Below are 21,037 nucleotides of genomic sequence, written 5' to 3' on the forward strand. Positions count from 1 at the left end.
GGTAGAGAAATTGTGTGGTGATAACAAAACACATGGCCAGGAAGCCTACATGACTTTAGATTTTCCTGAGAAAGTGACATTGAATCTGAGACCTGAAGAATGAGAGGAGGTAAGCTAAGGAGAGAATTGCAAATAATATTTTAGAGAAAGAGAACAGCATGTGCAAAGGCCTGAGTGTGAGAAGAGCAAGGCACACTCAAGACAAAAGAAATTCAGTGGCCAGTCACCAAGGGACTTGTCTCTGAAGGACGTTAAGCATGGAAGCGTCACGGTCAATGTTTCACGGCAGGAGCAACACTCTGGAGCAGAGTGGACATTGAGTGTAGTCGTGTGACTAGAGGTAGGGAGGCCACCTCGGAGGCTGTTCAGCAGGCCAGCCAAGAAAGGGCAGTGGGCCAGAAGAGGGGCTTGGCAGTGAGCTCTCAAAGAAGCAAATGGACTTTAGAAAATATTCAGAAGAGGCTGGTCCATTTGATGTGGGCAGTTAAGGGAGAGGGATTCAAAGCTGGATCCCAGGTTTCTGACTTTAGCAACCAGGTGGTGCCATTGATTAGTAACAGGAGAAAGAAATGGGAGAAATGACAAATTCAGTTGGGCAATGTTGAGTTTGAGGTTCCTTCAAAATTCCTAAATAGAAATATCCACTCTGCGGTTGGACATACAGATCTGGAGCTCAGGACCTCTCCTGAGACCTGGACTGGAATTCTAGATTTGGGATCCATCAGCATGTGAATGATAATCAAAACTTTGGGAGTGCTAACAGTAAGAGTATATAGAGGGAGAAAGAAAATCACCTAGGACAGACCGCCAAGGAACAGTGCCAACATTTGAGGAATGGGCAAAGGAAAAAGACACTTAGAAGGGGTAAGCAGAGAGATAGGAAAAAAACCAGAAAACATGAAACTTTATAGAAGTCTGTGTCAGGAGGAAGGGTGTGGCTAATAGCACCAAATGGTCCCAAGAGGTTAAGAGAGACAAGGGCTGAAGAGACTCCATTGGGTTGAGTGACTATCTCCATGCCCCGACAAGAGCAGAGAGAGGCATGAGCTGGATGTGGTGGCCAGATTTCACGGTAACAAATTAGCTGAAGGTGGGGGAGCAGTCGATCTCTCACTTGACTTTTGACCCAATTTGAGAATCACTGTCTTTTAATCAAGGCCAGCTTAACCTATCTACATTTATTTTCATACTGGTTTTATTTGGGGTTGCATCTTTCATTTTGTCTTATGCTTCCTAGTTTTTATGTTCCCTTGCTATTTTGTTTCTATTCTTTTTTTTTTTTTTTTTTTGCTGAGTCCACCATTATATTTACTATTATCTCCCAAAGTAGACTTTTAATTCTATTCAGTAGTGGAATGAGAATTTGAACCCGGGCAGAACCCAGTGGAACCAGAATGTGAACTCTAGAGTCTAGTCTCAGCCACTGTTACACGGCCTCTTTTGTGACCCAGAACATCCTACTACACATAGAAAATTAATTTGTCCTTCCAAATCGTTATGCCATAGGGCGATTATTTCACTGCCAGAAATATAACTTAAAGAACTAATTAGAGGGGCGCCTGGGTGGCTCAGTCGTTAAGCATCTGCCTTCGGCTCAGGTCATGATCCCGGGGTCCTGGGATTGAGTCCCGCATCGGGCTCCCTGCTCAGCGGGAAGCCTGCTTCTCCCTCTCCCACTCCCCCTGCTTGTGTTCCCTCTCTCGCTGTCTCTCTCTGTCAAATAAATAAATAAAACCTTAAAAAAAAAAAAAAAGAACTAATTATAGAATTATGCACTTTAGGTATTCATTACAGTGTTGTTTATAATAACAAAATAAGTGAATGTACATAGATTTTTCTTTTTAAAAAAATAATATCCATCAGCTACTCCTCTCTAGTGCTTGACTTGTCTTTTAGTCTGTGTTCATAGTTTTTTGGTCTTATATCTGAATTTTGGTTGTAAATTGATCCCATCCTTTTAAAAGCTGATTGAAAAAAACTGTTTTCATTATAATCTGTGCCCTGCTCTCTTCCTGAGTGGGCTGAATGTTTACAACACCAAACAAGGCTGGATGTATAGGAAAGGAACAGCTCAGAGTCCATCTGAAGGTGACAGAAGGAGCAGGCATTTTCTGGCATCCGAAAATGTTATAAGACCTAAGAAATTTGGTTTTAAGATATCTGGCAATGAAACAAAAAGAAACACAATAAGTTATGTAATTTTCATTGTCCAGTAAGACAAAGAATTCTAACTAATTCTTCTGTGGAGGCAGCTTTTTCTGGGATCTAAGATCAAGCAGGAATGGATGATGCAAATACTCATATCAAGGGTATCAAGGAACACTGAAGGCTATCTGTGTATCGTGATTCATAACAGGAAGTGTATATTTGGTCTTTATCCCCATGTCTGGCACAGAGCTGTCCAAACCTTTGGAAGTTCCTGAACTATAAGAGAAAAGAAGGGCATCTTTTGTTGTAATATTTGGTCTCTGGACCTCAGTTTCTGAAATCACTTCAATCAGAGCCATGAGACGAAATGAATGTCTTATTATTCATAACAAGTCCCTTTCAACCACAACCGACTTTATGTTAATGTTGTGACTTGTGGAAAGCACCTAAAGATGGGGGAGAGGGAAGCTGGTTACCAAAGGAGCCAACCATATGATTAGAGTTTTGAGTCCTACCTCCTGACCTCAAGGAGGGGAGAGGGGCTGGAGGGTGAATCAGTCGCCAATGGGCAATCATTTAATCAACCACACCGTTGTGATGAAGCCTCCATAAAAAACCCAAAAGGACAGGGTTCAGAGAGCTTCTGAGTTGGCGATCATGTGGAGATTCAGGGAGAGTGGTGCACCCAGAGAGCACAGCAGCACCATGACCCCTCCCATACCTTGTCCTATGCATTTTTTTCTCCTGGCTGCTCCTGAGTTTTATCCTTTCATAAGAAACCAGTAATCTAGTAAATCAAATGTTTCCCTGGGTTCTGTGAGCCATTCCAGCAAATTAATTGAACCCAAGGAAGGATTGTTGGAACCTCCAATGTGCAGCCTGTCAGTCAGAAGCACAGGTGACGGCCTGGGCTTAACCTTGGCTGGTGACCGAAGTGGTGGGATTGGGGGTCCAGGGTGGGGGGCAGTCTTGTGGGATAGTGTCAGAACTGAGTCGAATGGTAGCACACCCTGGTGTTGGAGAATGGCTTATTGGTATGGGGGAACACATCCCCTACCCCCCACCATGTTGGAATTGGATGCTCAGATCCCTCACTATCTTTAAACAGTTTACAAAGAAATCCAGCTAAACCCATTCGCCTGAGTGGTTCTCTATGGACCTGCCCTAAATGCACAGGGCAAGAAAGCTGCCCCTCACCGAGAGAAGGTACTTACGCCAACAGCTGAGAGGCGGAGTGCGGGTATTTCGTCTTCTGGGCATATTTTTGTCTTCCTCACAAACCTGGAGCTGTACCACGAGCAAGGCACTTTCAGATCCCCTGCTTCTTCAGCTTTGCCATGAAAGCACCCTCACGTGAATACGAGCTGGGGGTGGGTGAGAAGAGGTTGTAGCCCAAAAAGGCCAGCTGTAAGCTAAAATTTCTTTGAGGATTTGCAATTTATATTTAAAATCCATGTGAATTTTACAGTCTGTTTCATAATGTGTTATACATAAAAATGTGTTTCCCCCTTAAAAGTTCTAACAAAATTGGTGCTCCGGGAAGATGGGCTGTATTTATCCTCTTTGAGTATCCCTTGCCATGCTCCCCACCCCGACAGACACACCATTATTTTAATTTGATGTTGGGCCGGTTCTCCCAGAGTCTAGATTAGTAAACTGCTTCTTTCCAATATTAGATGTCTTAGAACAGAACATCGTATGTTCTTCTAACATACGGAGAAGGGGGTCTACGTAAGTTCGGCTTGATGGGTATTTTCTTTTTAAGTTGACATTTAAAAGGAAAAACAAACAAGGAGCTCTAAAGACAGGTCTAGGCCTATGTACTAGTTGTAAATTGTTTTCTACTTTTAAGGGTGGAATGTGTCCACCAAAAAGATATGTTGAAGTCCCAAACCTCTCAGCATGTGATCTTATTTGGAAATAGGGTTGTTGCAGATACAATTAGTTAGGATGAGGTCACGCTGGAGTAGGGTGGGCTCTAGTCCAATATGACTGGTGCCCTCATGAGAAAAGAAAGACACACAGACACACACACACACACACATACACAGGGAAGACAACCATGTGAAGTTGGAGACAGAGATTGCATTGATGCTGCCACAAGCCAAGGAACAGCTGGGGCTCCCAGAAACCGGAAGAGGCAAGGAAGGATCCTCTGCTACGGACTTCAGAGGGAGCACAGCCCTGCCAAGACCTTGATTTTGGACTTCCAGCCTCCAGAACTGTAAGAAAATAAATTTCTGTTGTTCTAAGCCATGCAGTTTGTAATACTTAGTTACGGCAGCCCTAGGAAACTAATCCATCAATTATCCTCAAATTGTCAATAAAGTATCATTGAAAGTTCCCCCAAAAGAACTGACGTTACCCTGTGAATATTTATGACTTGGACTTCCTATACAGCGAGCAGAGAAAGCCCCTGCTCCGTTACAGGTACAAACATTAAGAGTGACCCCATTAGGCAAGAGCCAGTACTTACTTCTCAAGAAGGGTCTTTTAATCTCCAGCGTTCATGATTGACATCTGTGATCTCACACAGTGTCTGGGGGCAGGAATCCGGGAGCAGCTTAGCTGGGTGTTTCTGGCCTTGGGTCTTCCACAAGGCTGCAGTCAAGATGCCAGGGCGCAGGTGTCTGGAGGTTTGACGCAGGTTGGGGGATCTGAGTTGACTCGCGAACACGCCTGGCAACGTAGCACTGCTTGTTGGTGGCAGAGCGATTTTTCCTTGCCCCATGAGCCTCTCTAAAGTGCTGCTCGAGTGTTCTCATGACATGGCAGCTGGCCTCCCCCGGAATGAGCAAGTCAAGAGAAACCCGAGAAGGAAGCCCAAAAACCTTTTATGACCTAGTCTCAGACATCAGATACCATCACTTCCAGAATATTCTGTTTATGCTAAGTGAGTCATTAACTCCAGTCCATACCTTATGGGCAAACCTAAGCCCTACCTCCTGAAGGGGAGAGTCTCAAAGAACATATGGATATTTTAAAACCATTACACGTGCCTACACCTAACTTCAAAGCGTGCAGTGTGGCCAGGAGACGAAGCACAAACATTTGGTGAATAGTGCCAATGACTAGAAGCATCCTCGGAGATTTTATTGGCAACTTAAGAGTTAAATAAAATCTGGATCCAAGCTTTACTGTTATGTTTATATGAATCTTTGCTATATGAATCTTGGGGTTATGGTGTTGAAACACAATTTGAATTGGATCCAGAAATCCTCTGGAGTGGGGAGAGGGACAGCGCAACATCCACACTTCCTTGACATGACATCATTCCCAGGGCTAATCCCCTCTGGGAAGAAGAGGTTCTTCACTTAAGAAAATGAATTCTTCAATTAGGCACTAGGCAGGAGGAAGGGGGAATCCAATTTTCCCCACATCCTCATTGTCCTGACCTTGGACTTCCCTGGCAGAGGTGGCCAAGGTGGCATCCACCACCCTACAGAGCCAGGGGGGTGGGGAGGAGAGGTCTGGGGTCAGAGAGGTACCTCTGGAGACAGTCACAAGTCAGTTCTGCCTTGTGAGCCAGATGGCTGCTTCCATATGACTCTTCGTGTTCATTTCTCATTTGTATGTCCTAAGCTTTTGGTAAAACCTGTTCAAGTGGGCGAGTCATGTCTCAGCTATCCAGATCGTGAGAGAAGGGTGATGTAGCCACATTTGGGACGGGGCATCGAGGGGGAAGCTGTGCGTGGGAGGCAGGGGTGGCGGGAGCGAGACTGGGGACAGGTTAGGCTCCAGCTTCAAGATGCCCTCCCACCAGCAAGAGAGTCTGCTCTCGTGACTAGACATAGCCGTTCAGGCTTGTATTTTACGAATGTATCTGGCATTTCCTTACCACCAGCCACTCCCGATCTGCTTGACTCCACAACCATAGCTGTCCACAAAGCAGCCCAGGAATCTGGGCACCATTAAGATCTTGGCCCATAGGTGCAGATACCCAAGGACGAGCACAGTCATTTCTAGACCCAAGACCCAAGGCAGAAAGAGATGGAGGACACCTCCAGGCCAGGGCCAAAGGTACACAGGGCTGGACACAGTTTCTCTATCCCCATGGATCTGAAGCCCTGCAGAGAAACAAAAATCCTTTCTACCCCTGAGGACTTCCCTGGGATGTGGGTGAACTTTCTGGTGAGACTCTCTCCTCCCCCAGCAGAGCAAGGGCACAGGAACAAGCACCCTGCACCACACTGGGGTCCTCGGGCTGCGGGGTCATGGTGGGGTCCCACTGCCCCGGGGCTGGGATTTGCCGTGGCACCCCTCATGGATCGTATCTGTGTGATGAACAAGCATGGTTTGTGACCAGCACTGTTCCCATCATCACCAGAGGAGGGAAAGGGCAGGTAAGGGTACTGGTCACCTACTACTCGGGGCTGGCAGAGTTAAGGCAGACTTTCTGTTATGGGTGCTCTTATGGGTTGTTCAGAGACTACCAGCCTTAGGACCTTCCTCCCAGAGTTGCCTCGACCCACAAGATGCATCGGTATTCTGGGTGGCCACTTGTGAGAGCTTATTTCTAGCTTCCTACTGGGGCCCCGTGGACTCTCTCCTCTGCTCGGTCCACTTCGGATCCGTGGGAAACACTCATGCTTCCCTTGGCTCTAGTGAAGTCAGGAATGAGCCTGATACCAGCAAGCTCCTAGCTCTGCCCCCAAAGCCCTGAATCAGCACAACTGTCTGTCCTACTCCAGAGAAGGGGGTCAGCTGCCAGGTTCTATGCACCCCCTCAACTCCAGAGGTCCTGTGGTGTGGTCACCATCTTCAAAGATGGCCGCCATCCATTCCTGCTCTTCCTTTATACACATGCCCAGTTCGCTAGCAGGAAGAGGAATCTGTTCCTCTACTTGCTTGAATCTGAGCTAGCCTGTGACTGCTTACCCAACAATATGTTCTGGAAAGGACTCTGTGCCTGGCCTGGGCCCCTCCATAAGAGGACTGGCCACTCCCCCTTCCTCTCTGTTGGCACCCAGCCTCCATGCTGTGAGGAAGCCCAGGGCCACATGGAGAAGAACCAAACCCTCTGGCCAACAATCTCAGCTGACCTCCCAGCCATCAGTCAGCGCCAACTTGCCAGCCAGATTACTGAGTCACTTTGGAGATGACACCATGCAGAGCAGACAAACTGTCCACACTGAGCCTGGCCCAAATTGTAAAATTATGAATAAATCAATGATTGTTGTCATTTGAAGGCACCGGTTTTTGTAGTGGTTTGTTTTATAGCAATAAGTAACCGAAACACCTGGTAAGCTCTCCAGATAGCCCCATGGAAGCCTTTCCTCCTGGGTGGGAGGTGAAGTAGATGGCACCCCATTCCTTCCCACTTGGGCAGGATGAGGGATGGGGTGTGACAGCCGATCTCTCTCAGGAAATCTCTTCACAAACTTCTCCCCACACACTAACCCATTTTCAGATCCCCGATCTGTCTGAGGAGTCCAAGAGATGTGGAACCAGTTCTCCACATTTCTTTGTAAATTCAAGATGTATGGGAATTCCATCTCACATTCATAAAGATGTGTCCTATCTTTCGCATTCACTTCCCCAGTTGAAGCTGAGGCCCCAAAGGACATCCTGCTCAGATCCTGGGGCGTGGAGTCTGGGGCTGACCAGGGCACGCGCCCACCTCAGTCTGCAGGCAGCTGATCGCTGGTGCGCGGCAGGGCTTTTGTCAACATTTTCCTCAGCCAGGAAATCCTGGCAGAATCTTATTTCGAGGCCCAAACCAGTGAAAGGCTCTGTGACAGCTGAAGAGGGAGTGGGGGTCCAACCTGGGGCTGGGTCCCTTCCTTGCCCCTCCAGGGCCCCCCAAAGTGACATAAGGGGCCTGGGTTCCACGGAGCACAGTTTGAACAGCACCACAGGAGGCCACAAGCCGGAGGTCTGGTGCAGCTCGAACCTGTCTGCATCTCAGCTTCTTCCTCTGTAACACGTGCAAGATGACACTGCCTGCCTCCCAGGTTGTTCTGAGCGTTGAACGAGGCCAGGGATAAGCACAGCCGCGCTCGCGCTCGGATTCCACAGCGGGCTGTTCCCTTTCTCATTTTGACTCATGTTTCGAGTGAACAGAACAGTCACACTGACTTTCCTCCCTGGGCACAGGGGAGGGCCTGCTGCCGCATCATGTCACTCTGTGGGACAACCCAAAGCTCCTCTTCGAGAGGATGTCCAGACCCCCTGTGCCCCATCACCTGGTGAGGGTGGCGTTAGTGCAGGTGCCCTCCCCCTCGGGATGAATGCCAGGCGGGAGAAAGGCTGGGCACACCATTGCTGGGGTGAACAGAGGCCAGGTCGGCGCCCTCCCACTGGCAACCCAGGGGACTCCTCCCTCACCACCACTGTTGGGTGCTTACTGCATGCTAGACGGGGGTGAAGTGCTCGACATGCGTTCTCCTGCGTGATCCCCACCAGATCCCCATGGAAAAGATACTCTTACCCTGTTCTACAGGCTAGAAAACTGACGTGCAGAGACGTGAAGCCAGGAATCTCCAAGTCTAGCTGACTATCAGAATAACTCAACTCCAAAAGGACAGAAATGCATATTCCCAGGCTCCGCCTCAGACCAACAGAACCAGAACTCAGCTCTGTAGGGTCCCAAGTTGCACACACATCCAGCAGGAAGACAGGGCTGGGACTAGGGCCATGGGGCCCCTCTTTCTCAGGTACTGAACTGCTCTCAAGGCCCAGAGAAGCAGGACCTTCTTCTTTTTTTTTTTTTTTTAAGATTTTATTTATTTATTTGACAGAGACACAGCGAGAGAGGGAACACAAGCAGGGGGAGTGGGAGAGGGAGAAGCAGGCTTCCCGCAGAGCAGGGAGCCCGATGCGGGGCTCGATCCCAGGACCCTGGGATCATGACCTGAGCCGAAGGCAGACGCTTAATGACTGAGCCACCCAGGCACCTGAAGCGGGACCTTCTTAAATCTATGCCTTACAAGAGGCGCCCTCTGACCTCACCCTGGACCACCCACCCAAAGCCAGAGCCGGGACGCAGGCCGGTCTGTGGAAAGCCCACACGCTCAGCCGCAAAGCTAGTACCATCCCGGGAAATCTTAGGGCCAAGCCTCTTACCTCAAACATAGCTCAGCCACTTGGAAGGGACCAGCCCCGGCACCACACAGAGATCCGCGGCCTGAAGGCAGGAGGAGAAGCCAGCACCCGGAGCAACAACCCCCTTCTCTAGATTTCTTCTCCACGGGGCTGTAAGGAAGCGCTCCGAGGAGCTGAGATACCTTACACTTTGACCCCAAGCAGCTCCAACCTGGAGTTAATGTTCTTGTTAACTCGCACCCAAGCACCTTGATGCCAGGCATCCTAAGCTGCTCCCAGTTTCAACAAAGAAGAGTCTCCTAGGGAGGGGGTCCAGCGTGGAGAGGTCGGGCCTTACCAGGGCCGGACAGGTGTGCTCTCTGGGTTGACCCCGCCCAACGGCGTGCGGGCTTCTGGGTCTGGGCCTTCTGCAACTCCGCACTTACGCAGCTGCCTGGGGGGAAAAGAGCCTGATTTTAACTCTCACGTTCTCACTGCTCCCTCATTGAGTAACTGTCCTGAGAGCAGTTGCAGACATTTGCACTAATTAGTTAATTTAATTTTATGTGCGCCTTGTTAGGGCCCCAAATTCAATCTACAAATTAATGGCAGCTCACATGCAAATGAGCGGAATTCACAGTCCCCAGACTTCATGGTTTTGGTTTTGGTTTTGGTTTTTTTAAACAGCCCTACAACACACAAACCAGCACTGGGTATTTCCTTCTAATCCTTAAAAAAGTGTTTCTGATTCATTAAACACCTAATTGCACAACTCTTGAGGGAAGTTCCTACTAAAAATGAAAACCAGCTTCCAGTGGGCCCCTCATGACTTCCACCCTCACCAATGGTGATCTTAACTGCCCACACAACGCTCTGCAGTACTCTGACTCAACTGACCTGCCCCTGGCCCCTGACCCGTGGCCCTTCCCTCCTCCTCGCAATTTCACCATTCTGGCCTGGGTTCTGATTTGGGGAAAGGGTTCTAAGCGGGGTCAGGACCTGTGGGCTCAGCGCACTGACCAGCGGCGCGTAGCGGGCAGCCACTCACCTCTCTCAGGCTTCAGCTCCCTCACTGAGACAGAGGCAACAGGATCATAGTTTCTCCTGAAGGAAATGGGCAGGAATGATGGTGACCCTTGGGACTGGGAGAGAAAGGACTTTCTCTGGAGCTTTAGGAAGCGGACTTGGGTATTCGGAGGGCAGGGAGCAGCTCTGATGATGAGGGTCAGTTGATCCTGGCTAGGAGGAAGGAGGTTCATAGCATCACTGAGCTGCCTTTTTTTTTTTTTTTTTTTTTGCTAGCAGGTGCAGCGAGGGACAGCCTCCCGCTTCAAGGTTGAGCTGCTCTTCCTGAGCTATGGGGGAAGCTAGCACAGACTGACCAGAGCCTATATGTGGAGAAGTTCAAAGAGCTCAGTCTCTAAAACACCATCTCCGTGGGAGCCCAGGCTGGCCCCAGGCTGACCATGAGCCTGCAGAGAGAGGAGTCTTTGTCCCAGTCCTGAGCCCTGAGAAACACCCGCGGCGCCGGAGGCCGGCCTCAGTGGCCTAGGAGCTGCCCGGGCGGACAGGGCCTCACACCGCTAGGCTCCGTGCTGTCTCAGCAGCAGCTACATGAGGAGTGGCCCTTTTGACCTATTCATTTCTTCTCAGAGGTCAAGCGGCCATGACTGGGAAGCACCCAGGGGTCTCCAGATGGACTATTGGTAGGATACTCTGTTTTTCCAATTAAAAAACTTATTTTTTAAAAGCTTGGTTGAAGCATATTTGACAAATAATGGGAAGACACTCTTAATAAGTTGGCTGCTTGGAATCACTTCTTTGGACCTTAAAAAATAGCTCCTAATTTTCACTCAAGCTGGTAAAGCAAGACATCTAGTTATTTGAGATTAGACTCTTCTTCCTTCTGAGCTGGTATCACAAAATACCACAGACTAGGTGGCTTATAAATCACAGAACTTTCTTACAGTTCTGGGTGCTGGCATGGCGGGATTCTGGGCCAGACCCTCTTCCTTCAGGGCTGCCGACTCTCAGCTTCTTGCTGCGTCCTTGCCTGGCAGAAGGGGGCGAGGGAGGTCTCTGGGGTCTCTTTTATAAGAACACTAATCCCATGCATGAGGGCCCCATCTTCAGGACCAAAGGCCTCACCTCCTAATTTCAGCCCATTGGGCATTAGGGCTTCGACATATAAATTCGGTGGGACATAAACATTCAGACCATAGCACAGACTGTGATGATCACTATGGGCCCAGGAGCAGCAGCGGTCCGTGATTTCACGCGCTGTCCCTGATTCCTCACTTAACTGTACAACAGTGACCGTCACCGAGCGCTTAGGCCAACGTGCTGGGCGCTGTGCTAACCACTTGATGTGCATGACTGCATCTAATGCAACGTTTCTTTTTTAAAGATTTTACTTATTTATTTGACCGAGAGAGACACAGCGAGAGAGGGAACACAAGCAGGGGGAGTGGGAGAGAGAGAAGCAGGCTTCCCGCGGAGCAGGGAGCCGGATGTGGGGCTCGATCCCAGGACCCTGAGTTCATGACCCTAGCCAAAGGCAAAGACTCAATGACTGAGCCACCCAGGCGCCCCTCTAATGCAACATTTCTACGCAGTAGGTGTTATACTCATCCACACTTTGCACTGGGATAGCGAGGCTCAGCAAACTTAAATAGCTTACCTGAAATCACAGAACCTGTAAAAGGTGGAGCCAGGCGTCGGGCCCTGGAACCCCTGGACTACAGCCTAGGGGCCCCCCTCCTGCCCCGCTGCCCGGCTGCTTCTCCAGGTCCAGCCCCTGCCCCGATGTCTCCAAACTCCTGTGTGGGTCAGGAAGTCACCTCTGCCTGCGGAGCAGGGAGACCCTGCCCAAGCATGAGGAGCTGGTCAGCTCACAACCAGGGACTCTGCTGGGAGCAGCTTGGAGCTCAACTCTGGACCATCCAGGCAGAACCAGTGTGTACTGGAATGTTAACAACGTCCTTGTTATGTTCTATTTCTGTTGAAATATAGTACAGTTTGACAATACGAGCATGTGTTTGTGTTCAAAGGGTTTGAAAAATATGCTGCTGATCAAGAGGGGGAAAAAGGAGAGCAAAACCTTCACACTTGTTCAGGAACTCTAAAAAGAAAAAACAAAAATCTTTTTTTTTTTTTTTTTTAAGGAAGCCCAAAAATCTCCAGCTGTAACTGGAAGATTGAAGAAATGAGAGGGGTTTGTGGACTCTGAGGTCAGAAAGAGGCACGTCCTTCCTCACAAGCTGGGTGGAAGGAAGGGTGGGTGGTTGGATAGCGGTGAGTCAGGGATTTTCTCCCAAACTGGGACTATCCCAACCCTCCTAGGATTCAACCAGAAGGCCCCCCTCTCTAAACCCTTGCCCCAGACTGTGATAGGCTCTCCCCATGGAGGACTGCTGGGGTGCACTAGTGCGGGGGAGGGGGTTGAGAAAGACAGGAAAGAGTGGGCAGAAAATCAGGGAGAATCATCTAAGTGCAGATGAGTTAGGAAGAGACACTTTCCCTAAGGAATTATATTGATGAAATCTAGGCTAGAAAGGTCCAAGTTCAAAGGTCTGTTTATTTTATTATCTTTTTACCCTGAGGAATGTGCCTGCTGGGTTAATGTTTATTCTATTGAATAATCTAGTTTTAGACATGTCAATAAGAGTCAGTGCTGCTTTTACCGGGGGGAAAAATGCAGTTTTGCGGCTAATTTCAGATCCGAGGCGAGGGCCCTGGGCTCGTTGCCTACACCGCCACCTGGTGGTAGGTCCCTCCAGACCCGGCTGCGGCGGTTTGGTGGCAGCCGGAACCCGAGTCCCGGGTTGGAACCCTGGCTCTGCTCACTCAGAGCAGGATGACCAGTTAGAGTTCCCCTCTCTGAATTTCAATATCCACATCTTAAAACAAAGACTATAATACCTACTTTGGTGGGGGGGGTGGTACGGTTTGTGATGATTCAATGAGTTAACAAATGTGGAGTGCCTAGTGCGTAGTAAATGTTTAATAAATTGTAACTATTAGTCTTATTGGAAAAGAACTCCATATCCCCATACGGTTTTCTTTTCATCACTCCCATCCTGACTTGAGTGAATCTACAGAAGACACGGACCCCACATCAGTGGCAGTCACCACCAAATCAGAGGCCGGGAGATATTGGTGAGTGGGAGGGGATGGGCCAAGTCTAACAGGTGATGTTTAGCAGAGATAATGTAAGTTCTAAATTACATATATTGTCCGCCAAGCGTACAAATATGGGGGATGCCTCGTTGACAAAAAAGACCAAGCCAAAGACACAGGGATTTTAGGAAAAGATAGTTCAATGAGAGTCAATTGGGTGACCCTGAACTGAAAATTCTAATTTGACTGACAGCTATGAAGAAGCAACATACATGACAAGCTATTAAAATGTTCATATGCCATGACTTTGTAATTCCACTACTCGGAATCTACCCAGGGGAAATAATCAGAAATAACTGTATACAAAGATGCTAATTACAGTGTGATTTATAAAAGTGAAAAATTGGAAACTGTAAATGTCTAATAATAGAGGACAAGTTCATTAAATTGTGATTGATCCATATGTAGTATCTGTATGTGTCCTTCAAAGTTTCTAAGGGAAAATGCTGATTATATAAATTGAGGGGGAGGGGTAAATCAGGATATAATTAAAAATAGAGGATCATAACGTATTAATAAAAGTTTCAGTTAAATAAAATAAAAAATTAAAAGCCTGCCTACACCCAATAAGTTGGCTTTCAACTTGTGTAATATGCAAATTGACAAAACTATAAGGATAAATTGGCAAGTCCAACATTGAAGTAGAAGATTTTAATACACCTTTCTCAGTAATTAATAGATCAAGCCGACCAAAAAAAAAAAAAAAATCAGTAAGGAAAAAGGTTTGAAGCCCACAATTTAAAAGCTTAATATAGGGGCACCTGGGAGGTTCAGTCGGTTAAGCGTCTGCCTTCGGCTCAGGTCATGATCCCAGGGTCCTGGGATCGAGCCCCACATCGGGCTCCCTGCTCAGCGGGGAGCCTGCTTCTCTCTCTGCTGCTTCCCCTGCTTGTGTTCTCTCTCCCTCTCTCTGTCAAATAAGTAAATAAAATCTTTAAAATAAATAAATAAAAGTTTAATATAATGGTCCTACATGGTATGTTGCACACTACAGCTGAAGAAGGCATGTTCTTTTCTTTTTTATATATATATCTTTTATTTATTTATTTGAAGAGAGTGAGAGAGCAGAAGCCAGGGGAGAGGCAGTGGGAGAGGGAGAAGGCTCCCTCTCTGAGCTGGAGCCCGACGCAGGGCTCGATCCCAGGACCCTGAGTTCATGACCTGAGCCAAAGGCAGACGCTTAAACAACTGAGCCACCCAGGCGTCCTAGCATGTTTTCAAAAACACATGGGCCATTTATAAAACTTGACCACATACAGATAGAAACCAGTAATTTCAGTACCTGGCGCTAAATTCTAAGACGGGGAGGAACAGGCAGTTTTAGGAGCCAGAGGCTCTTTGGTTAGAAGCTCAGAGAAGATCTCTCAGAGGAGGTTATGGCTAAGATGAGTTTGTGAGGATAGTTCTCCAGATAAAGGAGATGGGGCTGGGGGCTGAGCCCACCTCAGGCAGAAGCAGCAGCAGGTCCAAGGGCCCTGAGGCAAACGAAAGCAATTGAGTTTAGAGAACTGCAAAGAACATCCCTTACTGTCCATAATACCAAGTTCTCTTCGCCTGCTTCCAAGCAGTGGCCCTGTCATGAATACCCAGGGGCCTCACCAAAAGCTATGGGTCAGTTTCCTTCTCTAATAGGAGACAGGGGTCTTCAGTTACCTCCAAGCTGGGGCATGTCCCCCAGAGAGGAACATGAGCTGGGCCCGAAAAGAAGCCATCTGGAGCTCAGGTGTCAGGCCAGGCTTGGTGAGCTCACAGCAGGTGGGAAGGTCACAGGACTCCCGAGGCTCTGCAACAACTAAAGATACCCTCTGCCCATCCTCCGTGGGTACCCCTAACAAGCCGCTGGGGACCTCTCTGGAAGTTGGGCCGAGCCAAGTGGGATCCAGGCCTCGCAGGCCTGGCCTAGTCCACGCCGTGTTCCCTGGGGCTCCGGCCACCTGTCAAACACAAGTACCACTGGCTTCCTGCTTGCTGTCCAAGGTGTCACGTACACAGGCTCATGTTCAGGAGGGAACTCTAGAGGTGTTTGTGACAGTAACTGTCCAAAGTCCCTGGATGGTTGAAATGCAGTGTTTATCCCAAACCTTCATTTCAGACAACTGCTTTCCTGGGTCCTTCCCCCAAAACCACTCTCATCCTACCCCTTGTTCTGGTGCGAGGACGCCCTTTATCCCCCTTTCAGTCCCCCTCCCTGGCTACTGACCAGGTGATGACATGGGACGGCCAGACCGGCCTGGGAAGCCACACAGGCCCGTTAGCTCAGGAGACAGATACGGAAAGAGAATACTCAAAGGAAGAAGCCCTGTCCAGCAGTCGGGAACCTGCACTCATTGGCTGTGTTACTGTGAGCAAGTCACTTCCCCTCTTCGGGTCCTGTTTCCTCATTTTTTAAAAGGAGAGGAAATCATCTCTAAGCTCATTTCCTTTTTTTTTTTTTTTTTTTGTTCTTCCAAGCTCATTTCTAACTGAAGATTCTGGGATCCAGTCATGGAAAGAACTGGGTCTATTTTAAGGGTCAATCAAGCACATTTTCAATCAGAGGACATTATCCCTTCCATTGACTTTGGGCTGCTGTGAGGTGGAAGGAAGCAGAGGTGGGAAGCCCTGAGCCTTTGCTGAGCTGCGGACCAAGAATGAGACGTCACAAGGGGCTGCGGCCAGGACCTGGGGCGATAGGGCAGTTCTTCAGTCACCCCCGTAAGCCACACAGCAGCATGAGGGGGGCACCGGTGTTGCCCTCAGGCTGGACCAACATTTTAGATATGCTAGTAAAGTCCTACTGAGGAGCCAGTCCTCTGTGCGCGTGCATGCGTGTCTGTAATAGATCTACCTACAGAGACGGAACACTGTGAGCTCTCTCTTCATATGAATATGTGTGTATACATATATGTATCTTTTACATATATATATATATATATATATATATATATAGTGAATCAAGAAAAAGCAAATTATGTGATAAAATGTAGATTTGGTTCTGGGGACTTTTTAGGGGTGTAAGGGAAGTGGTGAAGATCTCTGGTTCACACAGGGGTCTTTAGTTTGCTGATGGGAAGGGAGTGGTGCCTAATCACGGACAATGAGCAGTCTGCCTGGGCCCTGCTGATGTGGGGCTGACCTCTGGAGGGCCATACTTAGTTCTGGGTGCTCAGTTTTCAGAAGGATCCTTCAAACCATAAAACTATGGTCTGTATGGAATACCACATGGCCAAAAAGAGACGGAGGCACATGTATTGACATGGGGCAATCTTCAAGATGTTAAGGATGCACAGTAAGCTCTCGTTTGTGTGTGTGGAGAGATGTATACACATGTAAAAGGCTAGTTCTAGAAGGACACACAGGAAACCACAGCAGTGGTTACCTCTGTGGAGAAAAACAGGGAGACAGAGGGGTGGGAAATGAGAGGTTCCGGAAGGACACAACTTTCCGTGTATAGGCCTTCAGCACTGTTTGGATTTTTTTTTTTTACCACCTTCATATATTTTATTTATTTATTTATTTATTTATTTATTTATTTATTTATTTATTTGTCAGAGAGAGAGAGCACAAGCACAAGCAGGGGGAGTGGCAGGCAGAAGGAGATGCAGGCTCCCTGCCGATGTGGGACTTGATTCCAGGACCCTGGGATCATGACCTGAGCCGAAGGCAGATGCTTAACCTACTCAACCACCTGGGCGTCCCTACCATCTTCATATATTAATTAAAAAAAATTTTAACACTCTATGGAAATGTCAAGTATGGATTTCACAATGTAAAAGAGGCTCTGATATGTCCTTTATCATAAACATTTATAATACTATGGAGTCTTTGATTTCAATACTGTGACCCCTTTAATTTGACCTCTTTTACTTCCCTCAGTGAGGAAGAGGGAACACTATTTGGCTTTCCTTTGCCTTTATGTGCTTATTTTTTAAAACAATCAAGATAAATTCATCAAGATAAAAGACTTCTGCACAGCAAAGAAAACAGTCAACAAAACAAAAGAGACACTCACGGAATGGGAGAAGATATTTGCAAATGACACTACAGATAAAGGGCTGGTATCCAAGATCTATAAAGAACTTCTCAAACTCAACACCCAAAAAACAAATAATCAAGTCAAAAAATGGGCAGAAGACATGAACAGACACTTCTCCAAAGAAGACATACAAATGGCTAACAGACACATGAAAAAATGTTCATCATCATTAGCCATCAGGGAAATTCAAATCAAAACTACACTGAGATACCACCTTACATGAGTTAGAATGGCAAAAATTGACAAGACAAGAAACAACAAATGTTGGAGAGGTTGTGGTGAAAGGGGAACCCTCTTACACTGTTGGTGGGAATGCAAGTTGGTACAGCCACTTTGGAAAACAGTGTGGAGGTTCCTCAAAAAGTTAAAAATAGAGCTACCCTATGACCCAGCAATTGCACTACTGGGTATTTACCCCAAAGATACAGATGTAGTGAAAAGAAGGGGCACATGCACCCCAATGTTTATAGCAGCAATGTCCACAATAGCCAAACTGTGGAAGGAGCTGAGATGCTCTTTAACAGACAAATGGATAAAGAAGATGGTCCAGGGGCGCGTGGGTGGCTCAGTCGTTGGGCGTCTGCCTTCGGCTCAGGTCATGATCCCAGAGTCCTGGGATCGAGCCCCGCATCGGGCTCCCTGCTCCATGGGAAGCCTGCTTCTCCCTCTCCCACTCCCCCTGCTTGTGATCCCTCTCTCGCTGTGTCTCTCTCTGTCAAATAAATAAATAAAATCTTAAAAAAAAAAAAAAAAAGATGGTCCATATATACAATGGAATATTACTCAGCCATCAGAAAGGATGAAGACCCACCATTTGCATCAACATGGATGGGACTGGAGGAGATTATGCTAAGTGAAATAAGTCAAACAGAGAAAGACAATTATCATATGGTTTCACTTATCTGTGGAACATAAGGAATAGCATGGAGGACATTAGGAGAAGGAAGGGAAAAATGAAGGGGGGAAATTGGAGGGGGAAATGAACCATGAGAGACTATGGACTCCAAGAAACAAACTGAGGGTTTTAGAGGGGAGGGGGGTGGGGGGATGGGTGAGCCTGGTGATGGGTATTAAGGAGGGCACGTACTGCATGGAGCACTGGGTGTTATGCACAAATAATGAATCATGGAACACTACATCAAAAACTAATGATGTCATGTATGGTGACTAACATAATAAAAAAAATTATAAAAACAAAACAAAACTGGGGCGCCTGGGTGGCTCAGTCGTTAAGCATCTGCCTTCGGCTCAGGTCATGATCCCAGGGTCCTGTGATCGAGCCCCGCATCGGGCTCCCTGCTCAGTGGGAAGCCTGCTTCTCCCTCTCCCACTCCCCCTACTTGTGTTCCCTCTTTCGCTGTGTCTCTCTCTGTCAAATAAATAAATAAAATCTTTAAAAACAAAACAAAACAAAACAAAACTATTCTCTACCTTGGGGAACCTGGGTGGCTCAGTTGGTTAAGCATCTGACTCTTGATTTTGGTTCAAGTCATGATCTCAGGGTCATGGGATTGAGCCCCACATCAGACTCCACGCTCAGCAGGGCGTCTGCTTAAGATTCTCTCACTCCTTCTCCCTCTGTCTCTCCCCCGGCTTGCTCTTGCTCTCTCTCTAAAATAAATAAATACACCTTCTTTTAAAAAACCTATTCTCTACCTTTTTCTCTGCTTCTTATAAGTAGTAGGGGAAAGAAGGGATTCGTTTTACATTTTTAGGACACTTTTTGAATGAGTTGTTGCCTCCCCCGCTTCTCCTGCCTGCACCTGGCACTGGAAGGCACAGTGTTCCTGACAGGCAGGCAGCGTACCTCACTGTGGTTAGGAAAAACCAGAGGTGTACATAATTACCTACTGGTAAGTGGAGTGGGGCAGGTGTGGACACTGTCCTTTCATTCTGGCCTGCTGGAGCCACGTTTTGCTGATAACCTAATTCCTAATACTTGTTAAATCTTCTGACTTTCTTTAGTTGCAATATCCTTGGGATCCACTTTTGGAGAGGAGATGTGTGCCCTTTGGCACTTTTCTTACCCAGGCCTCCATTTGTGTCCACTGTGTCCCACTGTCTAGTACACGTACCAGTTTTGATGAAGTTCCCGTTGGGCCATCGTGTCTGAGGTAGTGAGCACTGTTCTTTCTCTTTATGGTTGCAAAGCAGTTTGGCATACAGTGGTATCTCATTACAAATATCACTCCTATCAGCAGCACGTATTGAGATATTCTTTTGATGGACGGTTTTCTGTAGGTAATTATTTCTTATCCACACTTCTAAAAAATTAGATTTTCATTATGTAAGCAATACATAATGGTGCAAAAATTTCAACAGTACTGGAACGAAGTAAAAAGTAGAAGGCTGCTATTCCCACCAACTGCTGACCTACACATGAAACATAACCATGGTGCCCCATTTAGAATCTTACCACAGATTTCCCAAGCATATGCAAACACACACACACCCAGACATAATCAAGCTCCTGCTTATTAAAAAGTAAAAACTGGCTCATGCTATACGGACTGTTCTGTTATTTGTGTTATTTGCTTTCTCTGTTGGGAACATCTTTTAATGTCAATTCATTTCGGTTTTAAATTACTTTTATTTTTTAATCAGTTGTCTATCACATATTTTTTTGATTATTTATTTATTTATTTGACAGAGAGAGAAAGAGCGTACAAGCAGGGGGAGCAGGAGAGGGAGAAGCAGGCTTCCCGCTGAGCAGGGAGCCCGATGCGGGGCTCGATCCCAGGACCCTGAGATCATGACCTGAGCCGAAGGCAGACACTTAACTGACTGAGCCACCCAGGCGCCCCTATCATATAATTTAAAAATTAAATAGTACTTAAAGGTTTAGGATAACAAATGACAGCCCCTTGCCCTACTTCTACTAATTCCCCAGTCCCTCTTTTTGCTTTCTTTCGACATTTGTCTTATTTATCTTCATATTTCCAAACAGTGTTTCTAGTGCTATGTCTTGAGGTGATTACACATACTGAAGCATTATGATGTACACCCAAAACTAATAGAACATCGTGTGTCAATTGAACCTCAAAAAGAAAAGAACATGGTAGGAGGGAATTTGGCTCCTAACTTCTCCTGACCAGCCCTCTCACTATTGTTACCATGGTTGGATGAGCTGAGTGTCACGTTTCCATTGTTATAGTTGTGTAAATAAATTTTTAAATTTCATTTATTTAGGGGCACCTGGGTTGCTCAGTTGTTGGGCATCTGCCTTCGGCTCAGGTCATGGTCCCAGGGTCCTGGGATCGAGCCCTGCATCGGGCTCCCTGCTCGGCGGGAAGCCTGCTTCTCCCTCTCCCACACCCCCTGCTTGTGTTCCCTCTCTCGCTATGTCTCTCTGTCAAATAAATAAATAAAATCTTTTAAAAAAATAAATGTCATTTATTTTTTTAGAGAGAGAGTGCGTGCAAGGGGGGAGGTAGGGTAGAGCGAGAGAGAGATTCTTAAGCAGGCTCCCTGCTCAGCGCAGAGGCCAACATGGAGCTCCATCTCACGACCCTGAGATCATGACCTGAGCTGAAATCAAGAGTGGGATGCTTCACCAACTGCGCCATCCGGGCGCTCCTATAGTTATGTATACATTTTTTTTTTTTAAAGATTTTTTTATTTATTTGACAGAGAGAGAGAGAGACAGCGAGAGAGGGAACACAAGCCTAGGGA

At 47.2% G+C, this 21,037-nt stretch overlaps 1 long non-coding RNA gene across 1 annotated transcript; it reads right to left on the bottom strand.

The window, feature by feature from the left end:
* Positions 1-8,937: 8,937 nt before the first annotated feature.
* LOC144379847 (uncharacterized) lies at positions 8,938-19,745 on the bottom strand. The gene is made up of 3 exons (XR_013443320.1): positions 19,441-19,745; positions 10,220-10,410; positions 8,938-9,625 (listed from the first exon to the last, which is right to left on the bottom strand). It is a non-coding gene; the product is annotated as an uncharacterized LOC144379847 (long non-coding RNA).
* Positions 19,746-21,037: the final 1,292 nt, after the last annotated feature.

This window comes from Halichoerus grypus, chromosome 1 (assembly GCF_964656455.1).
Source record: "Halichoerus grypus chromosome 1, mHalGry1.hap1.1, whole genome shotgun sequence".
NCBI lineage: Eukaryota > Metazoa > Chordata > Mammalia > Carnivora > Phocidae > Halichoerus > Halichoerus grypus.